The sequence below is a fragment of the Sinohyriopsis cumingii genome, chromosome 9 (genome assembly GCF_028554795.1).
Source record: "Sinohyriopsis cumingii isolate HCF-2022 chromosome 9, ASM2855479v2, whole genome shotgun sequence".
NCBI classification, from domain to species: Eukaryota; Metazoa; Mollusca; class Bivalvia; order Unionida; family Unionidae; genus Sinohyriopsis; species Sinohyriopsis cumingii.
This window is the reverse complement of record NC_142969.1, coordinates 112,583,211-112,598,054: the sequence shown is the minus strand read 5'-3', so window position 1 is coordinate 112,598,054 and position 14,844 is coordinate 112,583,211.

Genomic DNA, 14,844 nt, shown 5'->3' with positions numbered 1-14,844 from the left:
TAATAAAATAATCTTTGTATCTGATATCTTGTTGGTATGGTCAAACAGCGAGTTTACTTTATCACTTTTTCACCACCCCAGCTTCTATCTGCTTGCATGAATGTTGGCAAGGTAAACAGTACATACAGCAATATCTTGCTTTAATGATAACTTTTGTAACCCACGTGTGCACATAGATTGTCATTTACACAGTGAATAATTTTCAAAGTGATTTTTAGTTGTGAGATACTGTCATATAGTTGACCTGGATAAAAATACAATCTTTATTTTGCACCTTAGACCATATCATGCATGAACGACAGGTGCTTCAAGCAATCAATTGATATTCCCCTCCCTTTTTTCTGATTTTGTTCAATCCAGTTTTCAGTCTATAAACTCATTCAAACCTTGGAGAACAACCAAACACGATTCATTTCTCTATATTCACATCAATTAACAATGTTGTGTGTGTTACCCGACGAGTGATATACACTGCAGAGTGGATGCATATGCAACATATATGGAGTTTGTGGATATTTTTGTCTTTAATAAACTGCTCATGATGAACAGAGGAATATATAACAATATAGTTTCTTTCATTTTATTGTCAAATAACACTGGTCAACAGTGAAATCATTACTGACTTGAAAAGGCCCTAATCTGTAGTATTTTGGTGTGCCGAACACGAATATAACCGTGAAAAATTTGTATTGGCTCTCGTTTTGAAGATATTCATATACCTCATTTTCTATGTTTCACTGTGTAAATTTCTCCAGTAGGACTGCAGCAACATCCGGAATAATGATGTAACATTGCATAATACCATCATGCTCACATCATCCACAGTTGATTGCATCATTTTCTGATGCAATGCAATACTAATGCCATGCGGCTGCTGAAGTAAGTTGACGTCAGCAGTGTACTATACATGTGTAGGCCTATTATACTAATGCCAGGCGGCTGCTGAAGCTGACGTAAGCAGTGTACTATATAAAGCCCAATCAGATAGGTTCAGCATTTAAAATATTTTAGACGTTGTGCGAGACAGTTCAAGCTACTGTTACATAAAACTTATTATTTTATCCATTTACGTACAATAAAGAACAGTAATGCCTCGAAAGTGTGTTAATACCGCGGACAATTTTTGCTATATTTGTGGGGAAGTGACATTTGCCAACCAGAAGAAAAGTATCAATTCTCAAGTGAAGAAGGCATATCATCTTTACTTCGGATGCAAGGTTGGTGACCAAGACAAGCCTTGGGCTCCGCATATATGCTGTGCTACATGTACAACACAGCTGTCACAGTGGTTGAATTGCAAAAGGTCATCAATGCCGTTTGCAGTCCCAATGGTGTGGAGAGAGCCAAGCAACCACCTAAATGACTGTTACTTCTGCTTGGTTCCTCCTCTTTCCGGCGGAATAACGAAGCGAAAGAAGTCTAGAATAGTCTACCCAAACATTCCGTCTGCATTGAGACCAGTTCCACATGGTGAGGGACTTCCTATTCCAGAACCTCCAGCAGAATATTCTCTTGATTCATCTGACGAAGACAAAGGTGAGTCGACCTGTTCTTCTCCTGGTCCATCAGCATGCAGTGATCCAGATTTTCACTGTGGTGCATCATCAACCCCACACAGAATAACACAGGAAGAACTAAATGACCTGATTCGTGATTTGGACTTATCAAAGAACAAGGCAGAATTGCTAGGATCAAGACTCCAACAATGGAATCTTCTAGAAGAAGATGTCACAATTACTGCATATCGAAAGCGCCACCAGCAATTGGAGCCTTTCTTCAGAAAGGAAAGTAATCTGATATTCTGTTCCGATATTGAGGGCCTCATGAATGCTTTAAAAATCACTCATGACCCACAAGAATGGAGACTATTTGTGGACTCTTCGAAACTGAGTCTCAAGGCTGTGCTTTTGCACAATGGAAACATTCTTCCATCTATTCCAGTAGCGTATGCTGTCCACATGAAAGAGACATACGATAACTTAAGGCAGCTACTGAATTCCATTGAGTATAACAAGTACAGCTGGCACCTCTGTGGTGATTTGAAGGTAGTTGCCCTTTTAATGGGACTGCAGCAAGGATATACAAAATACGTGTTTCTTATGCGAGTGGGATAGCCGAGCAAGGGAAATGCACTACATGAGGAAGGAATGGACTCACAGGCAGAATGTAGCCATTGGAGAGAAGAATATCCAACACCCAGCTCTGGTTGAGGCTCAGAAAATCTTGCTACCACCCCTTCACATCAAACTAGGTTTGATGAAGAACTTCGTGAAAGCCATTGACCGGACTTTGCCAGCATTCCGATACCTGCATGAAAAATTCCCTCGACTCAGCGAAGCAAAGATTAAAGAGGGAGTTTTTGTGGGTCCTCAGATTCGAGAGCTTTTCAAAGATGACCGGTTCAACAACTTGCTGGAAGGTGACGCGAAACAAGCATGGAATGCTTTTCGCCTAGTTTCTACAAACTTCCTCGGAAATGTTAGGGCAGAAAACTATAAGGAACTAGTAGAAGACATGTTGATGAAGTATAAGAAACTTGGCTGCAATATGTCTCTAAAGATTCACTTCCTTCATTCCCATTTGGATTTCTTTCCTAGCAACTGTGGTATTGTTAGTGATGAACACGGCGAACGTTTTCATCAAGATATCGCAACAATGGAACAAAGATACCAGGGAAAATGGTCCACTACAATGCTGGCTGACTACTGCTGGACACTCCTCAGAGATGCTCCCGAACAGCTGTACAAGAGACAGGCGAAGAAATCTAAGATGTAGTCAATGACTTGATTTTTTATAGGTAGGCTATTACAGTTGACCTTTTACTATTGGAATGCATTTCGTTATGTAAACATTAATTTCTTGCAGATTACAAAAAAACTAGAGCCAATTTTGCAATTTGACTGTCATATTCGTGTTCAGCACATAAAAATTGATAAGAATTGACTAATTTTATTTCAGTAACATGACTTTTGTAAAAATTTGTTGTCCAGTGTAACCATTGTTTATGTTACTGCAATGTGCACTGGTGTGTATGTGGGTGCAAATTCAACACAAATTTATTTCATTAAGTGTTGGGACACCTAGGTGAAAAGAAGCTTCACTTTAAGTTCTGGGACAAGAAAAATTATTTTACTGTGTCCCAATATATACAGTAAATATGGTAGTTGACAAAACGTGATAATATTGCAGGTCTCTAAGTGAAAAATGGCAACACCTGTATAAAAATCACAGTAGTATGAAGTTCTGTCAATATGGTAGTTAACAAAATGTGATAATATTGCATGTCTCTAAGTGAAAAATGGCAATACCTGTATAAAAATCACAGTAGTATGAAGTTCCGTCAATATGGTAGTTAAGTGAAAAATGGCAATAACTGTATAAAAATCACGGTAGTATGAAGATCTGTCAATATGGTAGTTAACAAAACGTGATAATATTGCATGTCTCTAAGTGAAAAATGGCAATACCTGTATAAAAATCATGGTAGTATGAAGATCTGTCAATATGGGTATCTTTAGATGATGACCATAATTTGTACAAAGTTTCACAGCAATCTATAAAAAATTTTTAAAGACAAGATGTTTCATAATGCATTCAGCTGCAGAATAAAATGGGCATTAACTCAAGCAAGATCAAATGGGCAACAACTCTAGCACGAATTTAAAGCTCATAGAGAATAGATATGCATCTTCAAATGATGACCATCCAAGTACAAATTTTCTTGGTGATCCACTGAAAACTGAGACTAGTTGCATTTACAAGATTCTGACAGGCGCTATGTATAGCTACAAGTCACAAGAAACAATAATTACCACAACGAGGGTCCCTCAAAAGGACATGTTCTGTTGGCTGACAAAAAATTTCCATGGGATCCCATGTCTATTTCTCTTCTGTATTTTTTAAAATCTTTTTAACTATGGAGTACTGAAACCATCTTTAATATTCTTAAGAAATTCCTACAAACCAAAGCTGCTAGCAAATAATTTGTATTTATTTTGATACATGTTCACATGATACATCCAGGTGGAGTAAAAAAAACTCTTTGTAATGGTCATCATGGATAGATTACTGAACTAGTCTCAATGTTAATATATGACCACATGCCAAGATGCTTAAATCTATATTGTTTTATTAAAATAGTAAAATAACTGGAGTGATATCATTCAAGTTGTTCTCCAGATTCATATACATCCACAAACTGGGTCTGATAAATTAATGCAGAGAGAACTTGTAAAAATATAAACAGGAAATAGAATTCTTCCACAATGTAAAACCAATAGGGTTTGACTTCTGACCCTTCTATCAAATTCCTTAATTGATTAACAATTCAGTCATGTCTTTTCTGCTTTCTCAGCACTGCATTGCATTCAAGCCCCAGGACAAATGTAAACACTCCTTAGTCAAGACCCTATTTTATGTGGGGTGGGGGTAAAGTAAAGGGCTTTTAATTCGAGATGACCATCATGCTACTATATTAGTTGAGGGATCAGAAGCATTGTTTCAGTCATATTGTTACGATGTATGCAGTGTGGTAGTTTATGGTGATGTCTAGCACTGGAACATCCTGCTAAAGGCAGGTAGCATGATGCCCCACCCAGTCACATTATCCCGACACCAGGCTGAAAAGTCCTAACACTAAACTCTTAATTCCGAGTGCCAAGCAAGGCAGCTGCATGTACCATTTTTATAAACCATTTTTATTACCAACCCGGCATGTTAAGAATTTGATGGGAGTGAAAACCCTAAATCACTATGGCCATTTGTTCAGTAGTGACAAAATTTGGCAGTCAGACCTCTACCATTTTCAGTTGGTATCAAGTGCAATAACTGCAATATAAATTGCAGATGCAACGATTTGTCAATATCTGCATCACTAGATATGATCATAATATTTACAAAGTTTCTTGGTAATCCAAAACTGCAGGTGGATTAGTTTGTGTGTCAGTAAGATTCTTGTCATTCCCTCCCATGAAGGGATGGTTGTATCGACATGGGGTTTTCATGAAATTCTACTATATGTTGCTGGTAAAAAATAAAAATGATACCAATGTGATCTTCCAAAAATATGAAAATTCTTGACACCTGCTTCTCCTTTGTGGCTGGTCAAACCAATATTTTTTCTTTAAGAACACTTCTTTCTTGCAATATGGCTATTTTCACTAAAACACGTCAAATATTTAATTGGATCTGAATAAATAAGTGTGCATATCTGACAACCATCATATCTGCACATTTCTGAAGGAGTTTTGATAATCAAACCTAATTGACCTTGGAGTTCAGTCAAAGGTCATTGCTTGCAATTTTGTACATATTTGAGCTTATGAACATGTCGACTTTGACCAATGCTAATGAAATTTAATGCGACTTTGTATTCAGCTGCATTTCAACAAGCAAGTGGATAGTCAATACTCAGACACTGAATTTAAGGTCAACAGTCTTGATTCGGTTGTTTGACCATACTGCTCATGAGCATAACACAAATAAGGAAGCATATGAATGGATTTTTATCAAATCCAGTTAGTGGACCGGTCTTAAGAATACCCTGGATCATGCCGATTAAATAGCTTGATCTTTTTTAAAACTATATTAATGATGGGTTCATATAAACTCCAGCACATGGATATGTCTTGACAATGAGACAAGCTGAATGTGTTTCTATTGGTGACATCATGTAGAAGGTCAAAGTATGCATGACCTGCCAAAACACAATGTGTCACACAAAAACTGAATTTTTGATGCAAAAAAAAACCCCATGAATTTTGACTTAGTAATGCTGATATAGAAAGATCATTTTCCATGCAGAGAAAAGTTCAAAAGATCTGTCTAATATGGACCATGTCCAGGTTTATCTGTTAATTTGCATCTTAGAGTATGTCAATACAAATCATTTATCTGGCCTGCACAATGGAAGAAGTTGCCCATAACTGATGGTTGCAAAGAGGAACTCAAATGACAGTTTTATCACCTTCAAATCCCCCAATGAATTAATGAAAGCAGCAAAAACTGCATATAGTTAGGACTATTCCACTGTCCAATGGATTTTAAAAACAAACTGTTGAATCATTAAATTTAATGTGGTTATGATTAACTGCACATATGCACATGCATGCATTTGGTTTGGTTATATTTTAGTGCCAAGGCCGTATGTAACCAACCATTTACTATTTGAGTCTGTATTTAAATGATTCAAATAAAGCATTTTTTTCTTCTTCAAATTTGAAAATCCAGTCATTTTCTACAGGCTTGTATGAGTAGGCAACTTTATTCTCCATTTCATTTGGGTTGCATGCACAGCCCTCTTCAAAACACTGATTAAACATATAAAAAAAAAAACAAATATTGTCTGGGATGTTGGCAGTTATGTTAATGGCTATGTAAGAAAATATTTTTGTTACTAAATTTTATATGCTTGAGTTTCCTGAGAATACCCGAGACAGTTTCAATATTCAACAGTTAATGGGTGAAGTTTGATGACATCACCAAATTTGAATATTCCTTGTGTATTTAATAACTGGTGCATCAACACCGCATATAAATTACAAACTTGGCCATTCCTTGACAATTTGTAAGAAATTTCCAAAACATTTGTCACCTCATTAACCCCTGGCACCACGTTTGTTCATCAGAAGTTAGTACTGTTTTTCCGAGCTCTGTATTGTCAAGGTTATTTAAGATACATCAAAATGGGTGGTATTACGGAAAAGTAGACAGACGTTGCTCTTGAATGATGCCAAATAATCTGGACTTTCTACTCATATTACAAAAAAGCATATTTTTAGAGACCTGATTTTTTTTAACACCAAAACATACCTTTGCAAGAAGTAGAATAAGTTGGGGATTTGAAGTAAAAAGTGGCCATGACACGAAAATGATGGGTCCAGTAAACAAATAAACAGAAAGAAAAGAAAAGAAAGAAAGCTTACCCTTTTGCATGTGTGAGCAAAATAGCCACTGAAAAATTGTTTCTAACATTCTAACACAACTAGACATCAGATCAAATTACCTGGATGCAGATTTGTTTGGAAGTATTCAGAATCAATCCATAAAATGCATTTCCTACTCGCATTTCAGGCATGACAAAAATTTCCAGGGATTAAGGAGTTAAAAAGAAGAAACAATTTCAGAATAGCATCAGCCCCATCAAGGAACTGTTCGTTTTAAATATCCTTATTCCCATGCTGATATGGATATTTTCTTTAATTGGTACACATGTGTTTTTCTTGATAACATGCCTCAATCAAATTTTTATGTCCATTTCTTACAACTTTGTTTGACAAGATATTATCCTTTATGTGGCTGTCAGTAATATGGTAACAAACAGGTTCCCATGTTTTTATTATACTGCATGCAGCTGCAAAATTTCCTTCAGAATTTTTTATGATTGATTCAATGCTAAATTTGACCATGTTCCCCTTCCATACATGCATGGTCTCCAGAGTTGTTATGCTATGTAGATACATTTTAAAAAATACAATTTGTTTTCAATACTAAGTTACAAACGTGACCAGCGGCAAGCAAAACTTGGGGCTTTGTTGCATTTATGTGAACATGTAAGTTTGACTTTGATATGAATGATACAATGTATGAAGATTTTGACGTCATTGTATTTCCTTTTCTTCTCAACCATTTATGTTGTGAGCTATGTGTATGTTCAGTTCTGAATCTTGCACATAACATTATTGCACAGCCTCTCTTTCAATACATTATCTACTTTCCCTTTTCCACATTTATATCTTACCTAGCTATCATTTACTGTAGATCCTGTCTGTATTTATGTCCCCTACAAACCTTTTGTGTCAAACGGCATTCTCTCTTGCTACAGCTGTATGCCAACACTTTCACTTTCCAATATTCACATTCACTCATCAAAAAACATCACAAATAAATTACTAACAAGTGTTATATAAGCCTATACATAAAATGGCATATTAATTTGATTCATTGTGAATTTGTAATATCGCTGGAATCATAGTCTTTACCGATTCCTGCGAACTAATTAATATCATCAGCCAACATTTTATTCTTTAAAGTATCATAGGTAAATCATTAACTCTGTACTTCTTACACTCATTCATACAATCTTGATGTAACAACCATTTATGCTTCAAAACTCGGACCTAGTTCATTATTCAACTTTACTTTTTTGTTCTAAATGAATAATAAGGCTTTATTTCTAAGTGTGAGGTAATATCAGATGCATCCTTTTATGTTGTGAAGGAACATCTCCAAATAATAAGTTTGATTAGCACTCTTTTCCCATAATAATTAATCAATTAATATCATTCAACAAAAACACTAAATATTCATCTCTATAAATGCACACAAAAAAAGCAAGGTCATTAAGCGCATAAAATGTACATGTAAGCATGCAATATTTAACAAGAAATTCATTTACATGTGAGTGGAATGAAAGGATAAACAATAGGAAAAATGTAACAGCTACCATTCTTTAGCCATTTAATCTTCAATAAAATGTAATAGGATTCAAAAATTTCTAACAAGATTGCTTGCCTTTTTTATAATAATCAATTTAAAACTAGCATTTCTAAAATAATAGCACAAATGACAATGCCCCCCCCCCATGTAAGAAACAAAATGCATGAAACACTCCACAGTCACATCTAATAAGAATATTCAACTAATTAAACTAAAATATCTACAGATGCAAGCATGCTAATTACTTTAAAGAAAAGGAACTGAACATAAAATAATTAGACAGGAATCTCATGTATTACATGCACATTAAAAAATGCATTTCTTTCTTGCTCAACTTCTTCAAATGGTATGAAAAACTATTTTTATAATCAAACCAAGGTTTCAGTCTCAATGTATGCAACAGCATTTGTAGAAAATATAGTGCATACTATTTTTTGTTTATCCTCAGCACACAAAGAAGTAGTACTTAAAAAAAAGAGGAGTCTTGCCTTCCCATAATCGTCTTTAATGTTCCTCAACTGATGAAAGTATCTACTGAACAGGATATCCAAGCTACTTCCTTTATGCCATTCTGATGGGAAATAATCCTTCCAAAATGTTTTGCCGTGTATTAATTGGGAAGTTGACAAAGATGCTGAATCATTCTCTTTGTAGTCACGCACCAGCAGGGCATGGTTGTCTCTGTAGATCTCAATGATCCGTACCTTTAATCAATGTGTGTGGTTTGGAACTAAATTATCTGTGAAGGAACCATCATTTTCTTACTACACTCACCATGAATGTGACTCTGACTTCAGAAGCTTTAGGTTTTTTTATTATCCTAATTGCAAACGATCTACAAAGTTTGGTAAAGGAACTTACTCTAGAACAGTGACCATGACCTTTGATCAATTGACCAAAAATCAATAGACTTTGTAACTTCAAGTACAAACCATCCACATAGTCTGGTCCAGGTCTGTGATGCAGAACCAATGTTAGTTTGCATAAACAATATTTCTTCTTTCGGTCACAGCAATTTTGACCTTTGACCCCATCTTCAGAGGTTTCTTTCTTACTCCAAGTGCTAAGCTATCCACACAATTCAGTAGGTGTACGATGTGTAACTAATGTTATTGTGCAAAAACAACACATTTATCCTTTCAGTCACAGTAACCGTGACCTTTGAACCCAAAAATCAAAATACTTCTTCCTTTCAATAATGCAAGTTATCCACGAAGCTTGTTCCACATAACACGCAAGGCGAAGCTCCTGATATTGTGTGGAAACCATTTGTGACAGTGACCTTAACCTATGACCTCAAAATCAATAGTTCTTATCTAACCCAAGTGAAAACTAATCAACAAAGTTTGGTGACTAGATACTGCAGAACATAAAGTTACCATACTGCTAAGGAAAACTTAACTGACAAATAGACAGAGGAGAGACAGAAAGGCAGACAAGATCATAGCATAATATACTCCATCAAAAGGCAGGCATATAAAAAAAACTGATGTATATACAAAGCTGAATGAATCTTCAGTATATCATTTATACTTTTTATTCCAAAAAATTAAATAATTACTTTTCTCACTGTCTGGATAAAATCTGTTCACAAATGAAAATAATAATTTTCCCAAAGTTCTTGTCCAGAAAATCAATATCTCAAATGTGTACTGATTGAACCAGCATGCTTAATGCAGTTCATAAATGGGCAAGCTAAACTAGTACATTACATCCTTGCATACAAATAAAGAAAATAAAGAACAACTGCATGATAATGTTATGGTACTTTCTTTTATAAATAAAGAATACTGACGGCAGTTCCACAGTCTGTCAATGGGTGTGGGTGTGTCCATACATATATATATATATATATATATATATATATATATATATATATATATATATATATATATCCTGCCATTGAGAAATGTGCACAATCATCAGGTTGTGCTGGATGCATATTTCCATCTGATTTATCTTTTCCAGTATGAATGTATATTATGCAAAGGGTTAAAAACATATCATCACAAGCCTGGTTATACAGTGTTGAATAAGTTGAGGCATTCCAACAAAGGCATGTAAAACAGATAAAGCCAACAAAGGGGAGTATCTTTAAATAACGAAGTACAATTATTCTATTTTTTACATGCAGATCCCCCACCTGTTTTAAAAAGTCCAAGACCATCTCAACTATAATATCATCACAAGTATGCTAGACCAAATGTTAGTTTCCTCTTACAACATGCAGGCGCAAGGTGCAACGTGTGGATATCTTTTTCTAAAGGCGTGACATCCGTTTTTGTGCATGCACCCATCAAATCAATGGCAATGATAAAAGGAACTTACGAGTCTAAGTCCTGAAAATTTGGAGACCTCTACATATAAAGAAAGTATAATGCAGCTTGTATTGAAAATAAAATTGTTTTGCCATTCTCTGCATACTTTAGTTTGTTCCACAGAGCATTGCAAATGATATCCATTTGTTTCTCACTGAATTTTCATGTCAGTATGTCAAAATGAAGTTAAAATTACCAAATTCATTTCATGCATGAATGATTTAAACACAATTCATATTGACATACATGCTAAAAAAGACTGGTCTATGTACCTGTAAACTTCAATATTCATCCAGAGTTCTGGAAGAGTCCATATTTGATACTGCAATGAAATCAAAGTGAGGCAAGTACATCATGGCCTAATAGGAAAGCTGATCACTCCTTAATAAACGAATCAGCTCTACCATGGGTTATGGCAACATCAAAAACATTGATGTAAACAGATCACTCTATTTTAGCATATATGTAATGAGATGTGAATTCAAAGTGTTGAAATACTTTGTGCGCTAAATTAATTAGTTACTTTTAGCTAGATTTAATGATGCTGACCTGAAAATTTCACTGAGCTAAAAAGGTGCAGTAATCAAAAAGTTTTCAAGATACCTTCCATGTTGGCTATGCTGGATGTCAGACTGGCATAATTTTCAGTCAGGATCAACAAGGCATTGTAAGAACTCTTTTGGTGACAATGTCATGACGATACAACCAAATATTCAGTGGTAGAAATAGCAACATTTTCAAGATGGTTGCTGTGAAAGTCACAGTGAATGTCTGAGCAGCACCATTTTCATTTGAGCACAGGCAGACCTTCCAATAAAAATGTGTGTAAAACTTCTTGGCAATCTTCTAAGTAGTTTAAAAGTAGTGATAACAAATTTATGCAAATGGATAGACGCCAGAAGATGGACAAAGGTCAAAAAGCCATCCCAATAGCTCTCCTTGTCCGCGAGAAGTGAAGCTAAAAAGATATGAGCACTAGAAGAACAGAGGCTATAATGACGGTAGTCTGATGGTCATCCATTCAACAACCTGTAAACGGTTATATTCCAACTGGAAAATTTTCTCCATCCACTAAAAATATTTACTAACTATACATAATTCTTTAAATACATTAAAAAAGTTGAAATAGCACAGCACAGAGTTCTGGAAATTCAGAGGGTCTGAATGTAGATTAATGATGGTATTTACAATCCAAATCATGCACACAAAAACTAATGCTTTATAACAGTACTTTTTCACATCAAGATATGCCAAACTGGTATGTTCTGAAGTAATTCTGTTTGTCATATGTATATAAAATTACATGCAACTTTACAATAGGTAAGTATCCAATGTTAGGGATTTCAAACAATGAGCCCATAAGAGTCTAAGGAATCACATGAAACACATGGCGAGTTGGTAGAAAATTCAGCAATAATTTCAAATTCTGTTGAACTAGCATTACTTCTCATAGATGGAGATCTCCAGCAATTCTGCAGAGCTCCCCCATGGTTTACTTCTTGCTGTCCATCAGACAGCAACACATCCTTGACCCTATGTACCGGAGACTTCCAGTAATTCTGAAATGGTTGCCCAACTGGATGTGGAAAACTCTGAGACACATCACAATTTTCCAAAGTTTTCTCATTAAAGGTATCTCCCACTCTCAGTGGATATCCCATGAAATAAATCTTTGAGGTCTGTTGTGGAGACAAAATGTATGGCTCTTCAAAAGTGGAGGTCCAATTCACTAATGGAGAGTTGTCTCCCTTGGAAATATTGCCTACGCTGCCAATTGGGCTGTCTCGGAGAAAACTGTCAGTTCTCTGTGCATGTTTTGGACTTGGAAGAGGAGTACCAAGTTGAAGACTTCTTTGTATAACATCAGTAGGAAGGGAACCGTCATCTATATTTATGAGGCTTGGTGTAGAACTGAAGCAATCTTTCTTGAACAATCTATTACTCTGAATACACTGGTCACGGAACAAGCTGTAGGCTTTTGTACCTAAATAATAATAATAATAATAATAATAAATGGAAGTTTTTTGCAACACATCTTTTGATTTTGCTTCTCTCTATGGCCCATTATTACTGTACAATATGTGGCTCAGGGAGACATCAACCTTCTACAAGATGGACCTCTCCCTCTATGCAGTTTGTTTTTGATCAGTTTGATGTAGGCATCAGCCCACTCACCTGGCTGATAAATTCTGCCATGCAATAGTGGTAATTGCTGCTATTAATATGTAAGGGTGGGGGGCTCAAACTAATTTTAATGATGCAATACTTACCTGCTGCTACTGTCTAATGACCTCTTCCCACCCTGCTCTGATGTGTCTTGCATAATTTACATCTATGAAAAGATGACGGTTAATATCTAACTTCTGCACATTAACATGCGACATAGAGAGTGGTGTGCAAAAAGATGTTTTGCTCTGAAAACTACGTAAATGTAACTTTCTGTTCAGGAGAAGGAGCTATGGCAAAATTTGCATGATGGATGCTATGGTGGCAATGTGTCCACGTGGCATCACCATTAGTCTTGCAATGAAAACCCAATAAATCAATAAAATGTTCCATTCAGAAGGAATGGCAATGATAAGAGCTTCAAAATGGAGATTTTGACAGCCATATTCTGAAGTGACTCCATTTATTTAGGATTAAGAAGACCATGCGATGAATGTGCTTGTGTGTAAACTTGTATGGTAAGACAGAAAACGGACAACAGACCATCCTCCCAAAAGCTCTTCTGGTTATTATGACTTTATGGTCTTAAAATAAGTAATATAAAAGAGTGAGAACCAACAAGTTTTATAAAACTCAAAAAATAATTTGTTTCTTTAAAATACAAAGCACTAATGTAAAAATTACGGCACTGTGAATTAAATCCCAAAATAAGCATAGAATTTCTAACACAAGTCATAATGATTACAGTTCTGAATAAACTTCAAAAGTATTCCAAACATTATTCCAATGCTTAAGTGATGATGTGCCTGTGGTGGCCTGTGTTGCAATGATGTGCCAACAGTTTTTTTTTGCTGAATCACTACTATATAATCCAAAATATATATCCTATTTGAATTTCACAATCAAAAATGTTCAAGAATGTCAATTTTGAGTACTTTGTATTTCCAGTGAAGAAAAACTTGAATTAGATAAATTGAATAAATAAATTCCTGCCCAGATGAAACACTGGACACAACAATAATACAACTGATTCTGTTCAGATCTTACAGCATGAATTGATAATTTCTAGATAAGCAAGATTATATAGTCATCTACTTGACCTCATGTCACAATTAGCATGTTTTAAAAAAAATCTATCACCTACTGGAGAATTTCATTCTGGAAGATTCCAAATGTGTACAAGATAAAATCTCAGTTACTAAAATTATAATATTAAATGTGCTAAACAACTGGCAGATCCAGCATTTCATAGGGTATTTCCACTGTTCTGGAATCAGATTGAGATAAACATGTTCACAAAACTAAAACAATGTTTCAAGTTAAAAAAAAAATAACTTGATTATGGACATGGTCAAGTCCAAAACACAATAATCCATAGCATGTATTGAATAAAAAAAATTATCAAACAATACATAACATGGCGAATAAATAAATTTTATCTGCTCATACTTCTTGGATTCAAATGCATTCTCAAACTTCTTGGATACAAATGCATTCTCAAAGGTACACTTATCACCATTACTAAACAGATTCAATGAAACTCTGTCATAGAAAACATGCATTTCAAAATCTGCTATTTAATTCAAAGACCTTCTCACAACATGTCTACCCCCATTCTCACCATCATAATTAATGTCATTCTGTGACACTTGTACTTGACAAAAGGGAATTAAGGTAAATTTGACATCTATCCAGTAGTGGTGCCAGGAATCGAAAAATGTTTTATTCAGCCTCGAAAATAGATTAGTAAAACCTCTGCGGACTAGAAATTGTCCAAATAAATATAATATCAAAACAGAAAAACCACTATAGTGGCACAAAAATCCAATCAAGTTATCAATATGCGATTACACAAACATGAACACCAAATATTTTTCTACCTGCTATATTTTCATTAAATTGTGCTGACATGGTTTTTGTAAGG